The 18,661-nt window shown below is 42.0% G+C and overlaps 1 long non-coding RNA gene across 1 annotated transcript in view; it reads right to left on the bottom strand.

Annotated features, from left to right (window-relative positions):
• LOC127143386 (uncharacterized) overlaps positions 1-18,661 on the bottom strand; it is a 58,060-nt gene that overhangs the window by 23,075 nt on the left and 16,324 nt on the right. The window lies entirely within an intron of this gene.

The raw sequence follows: 18,661 nt of genomic DNA, 5'->3' as shown, positions 1-18,661 counted from the left end.
TCAGCAGCTACATCTGGCTACTGGGTCTCTGACGGCTCAGCCTACTTCCCGGTCGAGCATGCCCATTCCTCTCCCATTGGCTGGTGGTGCATTCCTTTCCCCTGATTGGCTGCGATGTCAGGGGGGCTCCATCCTGTGACCCCACAGACAGGATGTTCTCTGTGTCACAACTCCACAAGGGGCCCTTGTCAAGGCTTTTTGTTGTTTTTTTTTTCACTCCTTCCTCTTCCGCCATTCTTCTTTTAATTCTCTCTGTTTCTGCCTCTCTCTCACTCTTTTCTCCCTCATGTTCTATGAGCTTCTCTTTGTATTAAATGTCCTTGGTTAGAGCTGTTTAAGTGAAAATATGAATGTTTTATGGCTGAAATTTCAGGGGATGAATTTGCCAAAGGAAAAGAGCTATTTGATGCATGTTTGAAAAGCCTTTGAGATGGAGTGACGTACCTTTGCTTTGTCCTGAACCTGGCATACAATGTAGATTTCTGTGTGGTTCAATTCTACAGCTACATTGTCTGCTGGGTTTCTGGCTAGCAATATAAGCAGCCGTTATATAACTCTGCAGTGTTCAAAAAGGTAAGTATTCATCTATTCTGTCAATGTGCCTCAAATGCCTGACCCTGACAATTCAATAAAAGGAATTTCACATTAATACTATTAAGTGACTCGTGCTGTTGTTTGTCAGACTGAATATCACACTAGAAGGGAGAGGTTTTTTTTTTCTGGAATCTGCAAAATCTAAATTGACTCAGTGTTGCTTCTGCGTCCCAGGAGTTGACCCAGAGCAAGAGATGCCAGGAATATTCTAGTAACTCAGCACAAAAGTGGGTCGTTGTCTGTCAGGAGGTTGTCAGACTGCTGTCAGACTGGCTCCTTATTAGTGGGACAGCAACTGTCTTCCCTGCAGCCAACACACACGCACACACACACGCACACACCTGGGATTATACCAAAACTTCACACAAACCAACAATGCTTTTAGAAGACATTTGGCATCTCTACCTGTGTGTGTGCAGCTTTGAAAGTCACACACACCTGACACCTGACTCAAAGTCCATGGACCCCAAAAACAACTTCTGCATTCTCAACTTTGTTTTCACTTCACCAAACAGTGGAGGAAAACTCTGAATCAGATGTTTACATGCAATTAAACTGTAATTTGAAATGTCTTGATTTGATTATTTCTGATGGTAGCTTCTCTCAACCGAGTCCTTTCCACACACGCTCAGAGAGAAAACTAGACAGAAACATACATGAATAAAGCAGCAGCAGTGCAGAGGCAGGTGATCTATCTTTGTAAACGTGTATGAAGACTCTGAGCTGTATGAGAAACAAAAACGGCACGATTCTGCACCAAAAAAAGAGAAGGAAATGACCGTGTATTCAGCAGGGATACAGTAGTGCCGTCTGTGTCCTGTCACAGCCTTACAGCAGTACTGTGGCATTGCAGGTGAAAATATAATGAGTTTCCACAGCTCAGACAAGGAAGGAAACAAAGGTAAAGCTGCCTCACAAAAACAGTCTTCTTATAATAACAATAATAACAGAGGGGTTTTTCCTTTTATCATCAAATTAAAGACACTTTAATTGGTCACAGTTATTGGTCACTTTAACTGTTCCTCTCCTCCGTGCCAGCTCACACAGTAAACTAAGAAATGGAGGAAATTCGTCGTCATTATGGAAAAAATATACACTAATATAAGAAAAACTAAAACAATTGGTTGATAAATCAATTAGTGGACTGACAGAAAATAAATTCGGATAATTGTACTGGTCATTTCTCAAGAAAAAACTCCAAATATTCTTTGGTTCCAGCTTCTAAATTGTGTTATAACTTTGTAAATTAACTCTATTTTAATTTCAAACTGTTGCCTACACAAATCAAGACCCTTTTTTTGTTAAATCCACAGCTTCATCAATAATGAATATAATTGTTAGTTCTGGTCCCACATTTTCGGCTGTATGAGTTGGTCATGTCAAGTGTGAATCTTATTCTAAGATAACAGTCTTTTTAAGTGTGAAAATCCCTTTTTGTGTTACTGTCCCTCCAGAATTACTGTCCAGGGGCCTGATCAATCCAAATTTACAACAGGAGATCATTTCCTCTCCCCCCGCTAATTAAAACAAAATTCCTATTTGTGACCCACGCATGAGTACGCTGGAGTCCTGTAGGGCAATTTGTGAGTGACAATCATTAAGCCAAATGGGACGCTGCCATTGCTTGTGATTTGTATGTAAGCACTGTTTGCAAATCGCTTTTGTGAATTGGACCCCGAAGAGACACAGAGAGCAAATTTTGCATTTAGAAGACTAATTTTTGGAAGATATCCACTTAATTAGAATGTATGGTTGGAAGGAACAATTACAGCCCCTAACATCTTTTCAATCTACACAAATACAGGCATGTGAATACTGTGTTAGGTTAAACTTGAAAAAATGTGAATCGATCCTTTAGATAAGAAGTTTTCAAAAAACAAGCTACACATATGCTTACGCATAAAGTTGATGGTGTTCACATGTCAGCATAAAGGTTTTGCACTTAAACAACAGACCTGACGTGATTTCAGCAGTAAACATTGTAGATATTATATTACTGTGAAGATGCCACATTTCAAGAGATAAAATACTCCTGCTACAACTGTATCTGCCAAGTAACGTAACGAGGTTCCTGTCCACAAAATGACTCCCACAAAGCACACTCAATAGCAGTTATCCCTCCATAAATGTGGCTTTAGAATTTAAAAGAAGAAGTCTGTAGCACCTCTGGGCATAAACAGAATGGATTTGTATTTATTAAGATTCGGATCTGGATGAGATCTGCACACTGAATCAGATCTCATCCGTGTCTCCAAGTTCAGCTACACAAACCCTGTTTTTGTGACAGTATAACATGAGCAGAGTGAATCCATCGGGACCCTCTGTGAGAATCCCAACAATGCAAGTGGTTGCTAATGGCCTGTAATGGGAGGGGAGTGTGGGCAGTTTATTGTTGCTTTGATAAGCCGCTGATGACGTGTATGGTGAGAGGACTGCATGGACAGTTAGAATACAAAACAACAGACTGCTGAGAAAGAGATGATGATGATGATGATGATAGGAGGGAGGGGAGGAAGCGAGATGGAGCCATCTGTCTTCCTCTATCACATGTATAAACGCTTTCAAGGAGGACAGGGTAGAAGGTGAAGGTGCTGTCGTTTGAAGGTGGCGTCTATGATGTCACCAGCCAGTGTCCCGTCTCACCCCAGAGCTAAAAACACACACTCCCTGTGTCGCCTGCGTCACTGCTGTAATAAGTCATTTGAGTGTCACGCAGTGACCTCTACAGTAGGACTTTCCCTGTCAGCAAGCCTACACATGTAGAAAAGATCTGCACGCTGTGGTTTACAGAGATCACAGGAGGATGGAAAACTTGAAGGTTTTGTTGTTAAGCTGCAAAACACTCCATCAGTAGAGTTGATTTTCTCATGGGCAATCATAATTTGAGAGGGACTTTGCTGGGTCACATTAATAATCATAGTTATGCCCAACCCTGTCTTCTATAGAATATTGAAATAACAAATACATTTAATAGAAAACCTAACTGTGACCGACTGTGTGGGTCCTCTTGGCAGGAAAACTGATTTAGAAAAGACAGCTAGGGTATGAGGAGGGTGCGGTTCTCCAACCAATGAGAGAGCTTGTTACGTGTTACAATTTATTAATGCCTATTTAAATTGTACAAGTAGTTATCAGTTGATGAAGTTCTTTATTATTATTTCGGTGACACACTCATGGTTCTCCACACGTGGTGATTGATTAGGTTGTGTCCTGTCTGTAGAGGGAGATGAGTTAAACACCTCTAGTTACCTGCACATACAGTTTCAGAAAGTTTGAAATTGAGAACTTCAGTTTCAGTTGATTGAAAATTGCAAGTCATCTGTCTGAAAAACAGCAGTGACAGCAGTCAAAGAGTTGACCTGCATGAGCAGAAGCTGTTTAACTCATCTCCTTCAGTTTTTTTTTTCCTAAGTCAACCAAGTCTGATGCCATTAGTAAACCTATAGTGTTTCATTTATTTCAAAACAAAAACACTGTCTGAACATAATCCAACCAGCAATTATGCTGCCACCACAAAGTGATAGGGAAAATAGTTTAGTTGAATATGAACAACATGCAAACAAAATACATTGTTCGTAACTGCCCTCTACTGCCCTGTCACCCAGTGACAGGACCCAATCACACTTCCATGTTCCAATTACACTACAGTATAGCAGCCATTACTAGTGTTTTTTTTGTGAGCAGTCATCATATAATGCCATACTACGAGGAGTGATTTGCTTGCTACATCGAAAAAGTTGAAAAAACAACATTAGAGGTGAGCGCTGGTGAGAGCGCTGCCACACTGGTAATTTTATTCATGAGAGCTGTTGTTTTTATTATAGCAATTCCCTATAGCAACTAATGTAGCTGAGCTGTTTGTCTTAAATATGGAAATTAAACCCCAGGACACGCTACTCACTACATTTTTTAAGACCGAAGAGCTGAATGAGAGACTGCACTGAATTACAGAAGTTAAAGGACCAGAGGCTAGCTCGGACAGAAAGTCAGGACTTCAGCTTGGAATTCTGCATTTGAGATTCATAAGTTCAATTTGTTCTGCATCATCAACACCGATGGCGTGATCCTGAATGTTGGTTTCAGGCACAAGATGAGGAAGTAAAGGAGCAAAATAAGACTAAGACTGAGAGCACATTGTGGTGTAAGTTGATTTTTCTCAGGTGGAGGTCTGAGAGTTTCAGGTATGAACTCCTTGCACTGAACTTGTGTTGCATCCCTCAAGGTCCGTGAGTCATACAGAGAACTGCATAGAAGTGGAAGCAGGAGTAGTTTGGCTCCAGAAACAGTTCTCATTGTGCACTGATATTTTAGAGGTCAATTTCCTTTAAATGTTCTTATTCCAGCAAAGTACTTTCCAATGCCACAGAGTCTCATTCAGGCTTCTTTTTTTTTTAAGTTTAATAAAATCATAAGCAAGGTTAAAAGATTAAAAAACACAGATTGGCTTTCAGGTTTCACTGTCTGTGATAAAACTAGACTCTGTTTGAGCTGAAAGGTTCAATGTCTTTAAATGTTACAGTCTCGGCTGAAGTCTGGCTCCAGATCCTCTCTACCAGACACAGGAAGTGAGTAACCTGCTCTGAGTCCAGGTAGAAACCACGCCTGTGAGGATGGACACGAAGAGTATAAGTATGTGTGTGTGTGTGTGTACTACATACAATTAAACATGTACAAGAAGCATTTAGAAAACTGTTAACATGAAGAAAACAGATTTCAAAATAAAAGCTCTATCCTTATCCAAGTGGATGCTGATTCATTACTCATCATTGGTGGAAACTTTGTTCTCCATACATGTTAAACTGTAGGTTTGCTTGTAAAAACAAATTTCACATTTTTAAAAGACTTGCTCAGCTTATGTTTTTTTGTTTTTATCACATTAGTAGTTAAAAAGGATTAACACATATTTTAAAAAGGCACATTTAAAGAAAATGTCAAAGTAAAAGCATAAAAATATGGCCTGTATGTGAATGAGCTGACATAATTTCCTGTGATCTCTCTATTGTCAATAAAGTCATTAAATGTACAAAGAAAACATTTAAATAATAATAATCAATAATCATTTTGAATAATATGGACAATAGATAAAAACAGTGAAATAATAAAACTGTTCAGGCAGTCAATCATCAAATCAATCATCCATTTAAGACATTCTGTTTAAGGGGTATTTCAGCTGAATTAAGCTGTTTTCTTGTAAGAACCAGAGTTGCTCTTTCACACATACAGCACACAACAGAAGACCATCTGTGTCAGACACACTCTCACCTTCTAGAAATAGTCCATTTCATTTAAGTGAGGCGTGGTGCTTGGGTAAAGCATGCAGGAGGCAGGACATGACACAAAAGGTTGCAGTCGTTCTGTTTTGTTTACAGCAGATCAAAGATGGCGGACGAGACTACCGAATGATGACTGTTTTTGTATTTATATCAATACTTCATGACCCTTCTTCCTCACTTTCTGATGTTTGTATTCTTCCAGTTTCGTGCCAGTCACATGACAGAAATGTCATCAACACACCCACTGTGAATTCTCCCAACAATGATATCCTCCAGAGTCAGAGTGTCTATCAGCTGAATGTGTTGATTCAGTGGAGGTAAAGACTGAGGGGACTGCGTGGGTGGGTGTCCAGCATCAGCACTAACATACTGACATCAGGATGAACCTCGCAAACAAAATGCCAAAAGGAACAAGTAAACATGAGGAAAGAAAGGAAAACATGGAGGCACAAAGATGACAGATGAAGGGTTGTGAGATGTAGAAATGTGTAAAAGTGCAAATAGGTTTAAAGGTTTAAAACCAGCTCCTTTAAACTCAGCAAAAATAGATGGATGATATTTCTGATCAGCTTATTCCATCTCTGTCTTTGCTCCAGACTCAAAGTATCAAAGATGATGACACAGCAAAAAAAGGTTTGGAGGTAAACAAACATGGTTGACCACATCCGCGTCTAAATAGCCGTCTTACATACACATAGACAACCGCTACAAGGGTTGAACGCGAATGTATCTGATGCTCGATGACGCACACTGAATCATGACAGTTACGTAAAACCTTGAGTCGCAACCGGTGACTAAACATCACTTGTAAGATGATATCCCAGATTCATGGACATGGAGAGACCAGTAATTACTGCAGTGCAATGTAGGCTTTACATACTGTGCCTGTCTCTACTTTGGTTTGACCACAATTCACCAGAAATTCAAACTGTTGGTGAGCGAGGCAAATCACAGCATGTTCACCATTCCATTATCTCATACCAAACCTGGTGACTCACCAGGCAGAGGAGGAACCTACCACAGAGGTTTGGTGTGAAGGCGTCCCAGCCGCCTGACCCAACCTGACTGGACTGGATATCCACATCCTTTTTGTTTTTTTGGGCCCAGATCTGGGTCAGAGCCCTTTCATATTAGGTATCTGCCAAAGCTGACCCAGTGACCAATCCGATAATTATATTCAACTAAGTGTTGATTAAATATGTATCTGGCACATTGAAGTTATTTTGTGGGTTCAAATTCTGGTGGTTATTTTAGGGGTCAATCGCTTACTTCTTTATCTTTGAAAGAATAATAACAGGAATCAGCAGGAAACTGCACTGAGTTACAGAATCCAGTTGAACAACAGCTACTCCAGAAATGGTGTCAGGAGTTGTGGTTAATGGCTAATGGCTAACATTATCTGTAATACACATTACTCCTGTCACATCTTCAGATCAGGTCCCCTCTTTATCAAGTCTTTCTGTGCTTCTCACTTCTCAAAGGTGTGGTGATCTGGTTTATCAGGCCTGAGCTGAGCCAGACTGGCTAGACCACTGCTCCTCCTCCTTCAGCTACACCCACTGTGATGCCCTCTCAGCCTCCAGTCTTCCTCATTTTGTGCTCTGCTGGGCAGCAGCACCAGACCTCAACGTTCTTTCAGTTCCAGCCTAGCCTAATGGTTTTGAACAACTAAAATATGGTAAGAAATGCATTCCCTCTTCTCATCAGAGCGCTTCCAGATCAAAAGCCAACAAGCAGTGAGCTCTCTCTCTGACACGCACAAACACAGAAATCATCCTTCACATCTTAATGGTGAACTACAGGTCTACACTGTCCTCTTAGCCTTGGTGCTGCTTTGCCACGTTTTGACCTGCCAGAACCTGTGATATTTTCTAATAACCTTACACTGCAGATTATAGGTCAGCCTTATCTCCTGCTGCTGCCTGAACATCATCAGCGGTGGTGGTTTTTATGACTTTAGTGATGCATGCATTGAGCACAGAGTTGTGGGGCCTTTCCAGCTGTGTCGGGAGTCTTCCCGTCCACGTGAAAAACTGAAAGTGGGAGGACAAGTCACGTCTACCCTATTCCAGCACCTATGTGACATGGTGTTCTTTGTGCTTTTAGGAGTCAGGTCTGAGTAAGTTAATGGCAATCTCCTGGAGAAAGATGAAGGTCTGCTTTCAGCCACTGTCATGGCTCTCCTCACTCCAGACAAAGTGGATGAATCCTTTCTGTTTCGGCCACATCTTTCTGGGTTTTTCCTTCTAGTGCCAACCAAATGGTACCATCTACATCATCACCAGCTCTCTGCTTTGTCTACCTGCTGCCTTGACAAGGACTGAAATTGTAAACCCAGCGACAATCTCCACTTTTCACCCTACTAGGGTTCTCAAACTCAAATTACCTGCAGGCCACTGACCAGGCTGGCAGGAAATGTCTTTTTGTCACTTTCCCTCCACTGCAGATCAAACCACTTGAGCTGCTTTCACACATGCACTGCAAACCTGAACATTTCTAGGCGTTACCTGGCAGAGCTGTGTGTGTGCGAGTCCCACCACACAACTACAACACTCACATGGTAGAGAGACTGTGTAGAAAGGGTGTTAAATGTTAAATCCTGCCTGTGCTGTCTGTGCAGACCTCCTCCTGTTTAAATAAGCATTATGTATAAATCCTGATTGGTTGACCGCTGTCCATAAAAACAGTATAACATTACACTTCAAACATTTTTCTGATCAACAGTTTTATCATCGTTCTAAATTAGTGTGTGGAAGGAATACTGAGTTAAAGACAAACTGTGAAAAATGGATGACAATTTTCTCTTTTTACTGTGTTAAATGGTTAAGTTAAAAAGTTAGAAGACTCCAATGTGCTTTAATGAAGAAAGTAACACACAGAAATGTCCAGACACAGAGGTAAACAGCACCTTGGGCTTTGGGTATTTTCCAACATTTTGTGACTCTTAGACAAACAACTAATCAATTAAAACAAGAAAGTGGTCGTCAGATTAATCAATAATGAAGATAATCACTAGTTGCAGCCCTGGGAAGCCATCAAAGCACATTCTTATTAAACAGAGCTAAAAGCAGGTCTCTTTGTGTCATATCTGCTGTTCATCTTTTACAGGAGTCACCTCAAATTTAACATCATGCAAGTTTGGATTGATTCAGACAATGTACACTCTATGTTTTGGGACAACTGCCCACTACACACACACACACATACACACAGTTTCTGCTACCTCTGCAGCTTGAATGGAATAAATCAGTCATGCGTGTTGATGACTGCATCAACCTTGGTTCACTGATACCGTCCTAAAAATAGTCGCCTCTTCATTGGCCCTCATCCTGCAGGTGACACACAGGGAAACATGTGGCCGCCCCAGGTGACCCGCAGGTATTTCTATTCTTCACCTTTGAGGTCAGAGGTGAGGTACCAGCTACCAGCACTCTGCAAACAAGCCTTTACATCTGCTCTCACATCAGCCCAGCTCTGCGTGCACACAAGCTCAGAGACAGCTGAGAGAAACACTGACACGAGCATGAGACTGCCTATCTGCAGAAAACCCTGACAAGCAAAAAAGACGCAGCACATTCCCTGTCACGTCAGACAGATGGACAGACAGGCGGCTGACCTCACGCCACCACTGCATGTGACATGATGGGATAGAGGACCAGCCAGTGTCAGGGACAGACCCCGTCAAGGGGACTGCACTGTGAAATGAGGGTGAAATCTCTCTCTCTCTCTCTCTCTCTCTCTCTCTCCTCTCTCTCTCTCTCTCTCTCTCTCTCTCTCAGCTTTAGTGATTCACCATGTGAGAGAGATGAAGCAGCTGAGAGGATGCAGGGACTAAACAAGAAAGTAAGCGGACCAGCAGAGAATAGCAGAGATGGCATGATGGAAATGAGGAGCACATGACAGGAGACTGAAAGTGTCTCTGTGTGTATGTGCATGCGTGTGTGTGTGTGTGTGTGTGTGTGTGTGTGTGTTTGCATGCTTGTGTGCTGAAGAATGTTGAGGCACCCATTTACCTCAGTAATGACATTATGAGCACCTGACTGCCACTGTGATTGACATATAGTGGTAGACTTTACTCAGGGTGTGTGAGTGTGTGTGTGTGTGTGTGGTGGTGGTGGTGGTGGTGGTGGGGGGGGGGGGGGGGGGGGGCTGTGATTGGTCTGCTTGGTCAGTCTGATAGGACTAGGAGTAGTTAGGGATTAAGTGCCTTGCTCAGCTGTGGTAATGAGGTAGCAGCTGATTAATTTCTTAAGCGGGGTACACACTAAAAGATAATTGGCTCGATTATCAGCCTGAATCCCCCCTCTCGATCAAAGTCAGCAAAGGCCCGATTATCTGATGGTTGTAAAGATGATCTTGTCAGATTCTCCTGTGGCGTGAGGTGTGTTCAGACTGATTTTACCTCCCTGATCTGCTCTGAAGACAATCAGGGCCGCTCTGTAAATATAAAACATGTTCAGTATTCACGATCAAATATCCTGTTGTGTGGGCAGTACACCGAGGAGAGCCGAGCACGCTCTCTGTGGATTGTGGAACTGGACGATAGTAAATCAGGAGTCGAGCTGAATGAAGACAGAAGCAGAATAAACAAGAGACATAGTTGTCTGCCATGTTTATTCACTCTGATGTCACGTTTGACCGCGTCAGATTTCAAGTTTTGAGAGTCAAGACTGGTTGTTGGCAGTGAGGTGTGCCACAAATCACATGACAAGAACAAAACAGTGAAATCTGATATTATTTGTTGTTGTGTGTGTGGTTTCCCACATTTTCTACATCACGTAAGATTTTAAAAATCTGTTAGTGTGTGCCAGGCTTAAGTCAGATTTCATCCCTCTGGCCCAGGGATCACCGCATGGGTGATCACAAAAAAGAAAATATAGGAAATTTGACATTTATTTCAGTCTATAATCAGTAACAATCAGGTAAGGAGCTGAAAACAACACAATAACACAGCATGAAGATTTCTGCAGCCCATAAATGGTGTAGCCTAAAGCTACAGTTCATCATCAACAGCTAACATCAGCCAAAAAAGGAGAAAAAGCCTGTCATACTGATGCTAATGTGATTTTTCCGATCATACATTTGTTCAATAATTAATAACAATAAAACATTTTTTTAAACTTACAAAATGGTGCTACATGTTTTCAAATCCTCACCACAGCTGTCGGACAAATACAACCAGGACACCAGAAAAGACACTTCCCCAGTCACTCTGGACTCGCACAGCAGAGTCATACTGTGTTGTTGTTGACCTGCAGTCTTGTTAGACATCACAGTGAAAAATACCAGGCAATAAAGCACAAAGTCAGGACAGTCTATATCCACACTTACTAACGCTCACACGAATCAGTGCGTCCTGGTTACCAAACCTGTTTGCACCTAATTTCAAATACCAACTTGTGCTCTCAGTGTTTGCATCACTATCCATGTCTTTTCATGAAAGGCTGCTTGTTTTTTTTCCATTTTGGTCTACCTTAAAAATGTGATATAATGTGAGGCTTTAAGGACACATCACCTCTGTTTTAACTCCCTTTCCTCGTTGTCATTGGAAATACAACCTGTTTCATGTTTGACTGACACTATTTAGAAAATACAGCTTCTTCTTCTCTACCACAGTATGTAAACACTATAAAAGTCCTTGAGCTATACAACAGGATATTCGGATTTAATGCAATCCTTTAGGTTTGAGTTGGAGAACACACAAAGATCCGAAGGCGTCGCTTCCAAAATATAATAGATTACAATTAAATTTTCCTATATGAATCCTAAAAGTCTTTTTGGCCACAGCTGTCACTCTCATATTCCTCTGCTGAAACAGTTGAATTTCACAAAAGATGAAGAGGAGCAACAAGCAGCCATTCAGCTGTGTGAACAGTCTGATGCTGGATGTGTATCGTCATTCACTCTAATGCTTTTTCAGGCACCGAGTCGATGTCGAACCGAGAGACTGATGAGTCTGTGGACTCTGCTCCTGCTGAGAGTGAAAGCTTTTCTGTGTGGGAGAGCTGCTTTCTTGTCTCATAGCTGCCCCCTTTTCCTCACCCCCGTCCCTCCTCTCCCCTCTCCCTCACTCTCCCTTTTCTCTCCCGACGTACCAGCTTAGAAATGAGGAGTAAGTCCCTCTGTTTCAAGAGGTTTGGAATTAGTTTGTCTCCTAGCAACAACCCGTACAATACAACATGGTTTTGTGTGAGACAGAGACACAGTGTGAGAGTGATGTGTGTGTAAGAAGTGTGAGAGACTTTGGGAATGGGTTGATCTCTCTCTCTCTTTCTCTGTGTGTGTGTGTGTGTGTGCCCATGCACTAATCAGCTGAGCACACTTTTTCCACTGTCGTACGTGTTTGGTGGGTTTACTCTCATGTGGAAACCTGTTTTACTCCACGCATCGTCTCGCGCTTCTCTTGTCTTCCTTCATCTTCCGACACACGCACACATGCACACACCCAAACACACACACACACTAACACAAACAACACACACACAGATACATTCTTCATTCACAGCGGACAGAACTTCCTCCCTGGGTTAACGTTACATAAGCACTAAGACGCTGAATGGAAACTGGTGATAAGCTGGTGTTTTATCACGAGGACAGAGGCAGTGACCATGAGAGTCTGGGTGGGACAGACTGTCCGTGGGTTTATAAATGGGGGAGAACATCTTCTAAACACTCCCCCCATCTCCACCTCCCCACACACACCACCACCCACATGGCCACCAGACTTGGAAACCCCCCCCCCCCCCGTGACACCAAAATCCTGACTGAGACAGATGTATGCAGATGTAAAAATGTACAATATTAAAGCAAACTCTTTGGGCTTGTTTTTGGGCTAGACCTTTGTGAAGTCACTTCCTCCTTCCTCTGTGTGACTTACAGCTCTCACATGTTGCTGAAACAGAAGACTTTTTTTACTGGAAAGGAATGGGTTAAGTTGCGATAGCTGGAACTGTGAAATCTGAGAAGTGACGGGAGAGAGAGAAGGAAGGGGAGATTTCTGGGGACCAAAGAAAAAGAGGAAGACCCAGAGCGCTACCCTTTGCCCTCCTCCTCCTCCTCCTCCTCCTTCTTCTCTGACAGCTCTTTGCCTCTCTCCCGGTGGCACAGGCTTTCTTCTCTTTTCTGTTTCTCTGTCTTGAGTCTGTTTTTGAGCGGCAGCCACCTCTTCCTGAGCTCCTCCACGCTTGTGAGTCGTTTTCATGCACAAGATTATGCGCAAACACCTGTGACAGCGAGTGCTTGTTTGGCTGTTTTATTTGTCTTTGTGTTTTTTGATTTTGCTGGGGGACTCTTTTTACAGTTACACCGCTCCAGACGAGGTTCTTTCCCTCCTAGTGTTAAAGCTCAGCAGTAAGCGTTTCCCACTTCCTGTGCAGAGCTGAATCAGCCTCTAAGAATGTACGAGCACTGACTCACACTTCCTCCTGGATACGACAGAGCTTCCTCTCCTCCGCCAACTGATTTAGCCTTTCTGTCTTCCCTCCCTCCACCCATCTTCCTTTCACCCCCACCACCCACCACCCAACCCAACCATTCAACCTCCTTCCTCTAACAGTTGAAGGTTTGAGAGGCAACCCGGATTGGAATAAGTGAGTGCTGCCTCAGCGTGCGTGGATGTTTGCTAAAAGGCAGAACACTGACCGACTGAAGCAGGGCACAGAGGAGGGATAAGTCACTCGTCTCAGTCATCAAACATCTGAGTCATTTGAATTTAATTTGTCCTGTCTATATTTAGATGCTTCAGTCTGACCTTATGATCATTCATAGGAGCAGAACAGATGGGTCCCTGTTGCATCGCTCAGGCTAACAACAGGTCCACCATTACTGTCTCTGGGGCAGGTGAGCTGCAGTTCAGCTCTTATTAAAACAATTAACTGAAAGCTTGGTGCAGTATGGAGGATTACCACTGACAGATAAATCAAATGTGTATTAGCCGATACTTTATTGCACACTTAATTGATGGATTAAAGGGTCAGTTCCCTCTGAAAGAAAAAAAAAAAAAAAAAAAAAAAAAAACACACCCACACCCAGATCAACCTTCTGGGAGGCAAATCTGTTTGTCGCCCCCCTACTGGTTTCTACAGTACAAGGCATTTTCATTATTTCCCCAGGTACCCAGCACCAGCCAGACAGAATGGGTTAATCGAATAGAAAATTAATTGTCGTTAATGTTGATAACTGATTAATGACTGTTGGCCAGATAAAACAAGTATCTGTAATCTGTAAATGTTTTGCTTTTAACTATTTTCTGGCATTTCATCCACTGAACTAACTGATCATGAAAGAATATAAGTGCAAGATGTGGCGCTATAGACATTAACTGTTTCAGCCCTAGAGTACTTCTGCAATGGAATAATACTACTTTCCCCAGGTTTTCTGGGCCTTAAGTATATGACACACATGGAGTCGCTGTGTAAGACCAAATCACAAGATGGAGAACAGAGGATGCATCATAGCTGATAGTTTACTTCAGTGGTGCAAATGAATGACAAATTTGCAGCTATCCAAATGATGTGAAACCAAATAAGATGGAGTAAATCTGGCTTTCTGGGGCCCCTGGGTGGTTGTTTGCTTCGCCAAGTTGTTAATTCAGCCTGGTTTAAGCAAAACTATCTCCATGGCCAGATACCACTGGACACAAATAAGAAAATATGATTTTTGTAATTTGTGTAATCTGACCCCTTTAGGGCAACAGGTCTGATAAATAGAAATGAAAATTGGCAACCAATTTTATATTCCTCATTCACAAAAATTCTTGCAGAGTATTTTGACAAACCATCTTTAAAATTGAACATCATTTTGCAATTTCTCCACATTATGTTTTAATGTAGATCAATTGTTGATCATTTCTTAAAGAAAGGCTATTTATCAATCCTTCCCTCTTACTGTCTGATTAAATTCATTTACAGCTCTAGAACAAAGTGAAGCGATGCAGAACAAACATGTCTGCGTACAGTGACAAAATAAAACACAACCAACATCAGCATGACTCTGACATCTCTGTAAATGATTTGTTTTCATGTCAAGTCAAGAGCAGGAATAGCAATAGCCATTTCCCTTCTCGAATTTACTTCACTTTACTTGGCTGACACTAAAGGTCACAGCAGCAGTGATGTGGCATCCTGATGGTAACCATTACATCATGAACACGCCCGGCCAGTTAACCCATCCCTCTGCTATTCACTGATGCTCTGCAAAGTGATCATTATCTTTTCTTTGTGACACAGTTTTCAGTGATTTGACCTACAAAAACAAAGCAGATTTATACAGAATATCCCGATCAAGCCACAAAACTATACACGTTGTACTCTTTCATTCTTTCCTGTAAAAGTAGTTGAGCATAACACTTAAAGCAATAGATCTACATTCTGGGAAATGTGCTTTTCTTTCTGAGAGTGACCATTTTCATGTCTGTATGGCAAATAAACGTACAGCCAGCAACCAGTTAGCTTAGCTTAGCATAAAGACTGGAAACAAAGGGAAACAGCTAGCCTCACTCTGCTCAGAGATAAGAAAAATCCACCTACTAGAATGTCTATTGCTCACTTAATTAACCTGTCGTATCGTGTTTGTTTAATCTGTATAAAAACTGATGAGCAAAAATGGCAACTTATGGTTTTCACGAGGGGATATATGTTGGACTGTTTCACTGTTAGAAACAAGATAAAACAGGTTAAGCAGTGAGCTTTAGAGGTTCTGATATGAGGAATGTGTTCCCTTTGGACAGAGCTAGGCTAGCTGTTTCCCCCTGATTCCAGTCTTAATGCTAAGCTAAGCTAAAAGGCTGCTGGTAAATATGAGAGTGGTCTCATCTATCAAATTTATATTAAATTTCCTAGAATGCTAAACTATTGCTGTAAAGGAAAACCCAGCAATTTTTAGAATTTACTGTAAAAAATATACTGAGGCTGTTTGTGTCAACAGTGAAGAATCCCGCCCCCTCGTACACGCAGAGGACATACAGTAGGACTCTGACCTCTCTCTGCTACCTTTTATTCCCCCTCAGTCCTATCTGTAAAAGTAGGCCATGGTCGGGCTACTCGAGTGTGAAACGGAGGTCTTTTTCTCTGAGCGCAGTGGAAAGTTTACCTTGTGACCAAGGTGTGCTGCTGTGCTGATTATGCAAACATCCCACAGCCAGCAGGAGCCTGTACACACACACACACACGCATGCATGCATGCATTCACCTGACTCATACATGACGTCACGTGCGACAGGTGCCTCCGTGGATACAGCGCGACCTGAGGCAGCAAAGGTGCCGGTGTGTGTAAGTGTGTGTGTGCATGCATGCGCTCGTTGAGTTGTTTGCTGTGTTTACACATAACAGTGCAATCGTTAGAGAGTGTATCACGCATCAGGGGAACTGGGAAACAGTGAGCGCTAAGAGGAGCCGGTGATGTCACACAGTCATAACCAAGGAAAATGTTGTGCAATACCTGCGTCATTCTGCACCGGGACAACAGCAGGTCGAAGCCGGGAGCCGGCTGGTCAACCTCTAAACAACATCTGTCATATGGAGCTTGCGGTCAGCACAGAGGCAGCGATGTAGTGCTGCTGGTTAGTCAAGGGCCAGTGACTTATACAGCATTAGTAGGTGGAAAGCACCGTACTGTCCAGCTAAGCCAGATAATCTGATGACTGTTAGAGGCACTTCAGATGACCAAATATTGTGGTATGTTTGTAAAAGGAAGTAACACAATCTCAAATTCAGCTGGCTTTCCTGTATCTGCTTGTTACACACATGCACATGCACCCACACTTGTCCTACTTAGAAAGAGACAATGATCAATTCTGTCCAGTCCAGCTGGAGAGAACACAATCTTTGTTGCTTTTCTCTTTTTGGATTTCCTCCTCCAGGTTCAGTCATGAGTCACCTGGACATCGATGCCCTGCAGAGCGGACAGAAACAGGGAGCATTCTGGCCCAGTGTCCCAAGCAGAGTTAAATGTCTGGGTCCTATGACAGGTGAAATGATGTGATGAGATTATGTTATGTCAACAGAGTCTATAAAAAAAGAGCACTCTCACTCACATCCGTTGGAGCAGTGGAGTTTCCCCTGGCTGCCCAGGTAGTGGAGCACCTGTCAGGTAGAACACTGCTTTATGACTTAAACAAACAGAACAGGTACTACTCATTTTTCTCACTGCCTGATAACAAAATACTTTTTTTTTTTTTTTTTTTTACATTTTGATTCTTTTTTTTTTCTTTTTCTGCTCCTCAGTCAAGTCATTATTACTCATCATCTTTCACACGTCTATCACACTGTTGATCTTTCCCCTAGTTTATTTTGTATGAGTTTCCATATATTCATGGAACCAAAATGTGACAAAAAAAATGACTAAATTGTGCCACTGTGGGGATTTGACCACTGTTTCAAATTAGCAATGTGAACCATCAGATTGCTGTTAGATTGGCCTCTCTGCTGATTGATGATTGTTCAAACAGTCATGGTGACTCAAGCATAACACAGGAAGGAATTTAAAGATTTGGATAAATGCCCAGAGTGCCAGTTGGGCTACCATCTGCATTTTTCAGATGACACATCTATTCACATTCTGCCTATATGAGAATAAATTCACAGCACACAGAGTCTTGTTAGCTGGGGGACAGTTATCTTGGAAGTGGCAAAGCCAACCTAAAGTGAGAGGTTGTTTTCGTGTGCATGTCCGAGACAAGCTGACAGTACTTGTGGACACTGCCACCATGTGGCCCCCCTCCAACCTGAGAGCTTCATCACAACCATGCAGGGAGCAGAGCAGGGCACCCCCCCAACAAAGGACTCCAATCAGATTTAACAGCAATAGATGAAACTTAAATATCAGCAGCTGGGCAACTGCTTCTGAGGTCACGGTGTAAGTGATAATACATCAGGGTTTAAAATCAAAAGTTACAGCAATGATGTACTGCCACGATGCAAAGAATAAGCAGACACTGTAAATATTAGCAGGTTAAAACTGACAGAGAGAGAGAGCAGCCTGTGACTCAGATCAAACACTAAATGCCTACACTAATGGTCATTTCTCTTAAATATATAACTCTGTATTTAGATATGTAAAATATCTTTCAAGATTGGCACTGCAGAGCTGTAACAGACACAGGCACATATCCCAGTAACCTCTTTTGATTAGGTTAAAATGGCAATTAAATAGATAATTCAAGAGAATTTCAATAATTCATGGAAATTAATTGTCATTCATTAATGGAGAGTGTTTAGGACCAATATATAACAGCGAGTCAAATTTCTGTGGAAACAAATCAGGTTTTTCATGCCACGCATCAAAACCAACAATAATCTTGTCAAACATTTGTTGGCATCATTCCTTAGTCTAAATGTTAAATTATTATTAGAGCTTTTTATTTCAGTTCTGTGAGAGCAGGATTATCTAATCCTAATTATATGAATATTAAGATTATGGTATGGTATGGTATGGTATGGTATGGTATGGTATGCCTTCTTACTGGGAAAAACACAACCAACCACATCCGCAGCGAGCTGAACCGGCAGCTAAGTAATTTCCCCCTGTACATTTTTAAACTATGATTCAGTGCTGTGCCCACACCCACTGATTCAACCTCATGTTCTAATAGTTAATAATTTCAAACAGGAAAAAACATTTCAAAAAATGTATCATGGATCAGCATGATAAGGGACAGTGGTTATGTCATGTCTGCCACTTGCCAGAATGACAGATCCTCTTCATTTCCTGTGAAATAAATGAAAGAGTTTTGTCTGTGACAAAATATCTCTATGGTTATTGGTGATGAGCCTCTGGAAGTGAAAGGACAGGATTGG

The sequence above is a fragment of the Lates calcarifer genome, linkage group LG1 (genome assembly GCF_001640805.2).
Source record: "Lates calcarifer isolate ASB-BC8 linkage group LG1, TLL_Latcal_v3, whole genome shotgun sequence".
Taxonomy (NCBI): Eukaryota; Metazoa; Chordata; class Actinopteri; family Centropomidae; genus Lates; species Lates calcarifer.
Note: the sequence above shows the minus strand (reverse complement) of the source record. Positions and strands in the feature narration are given on the sequence as shown.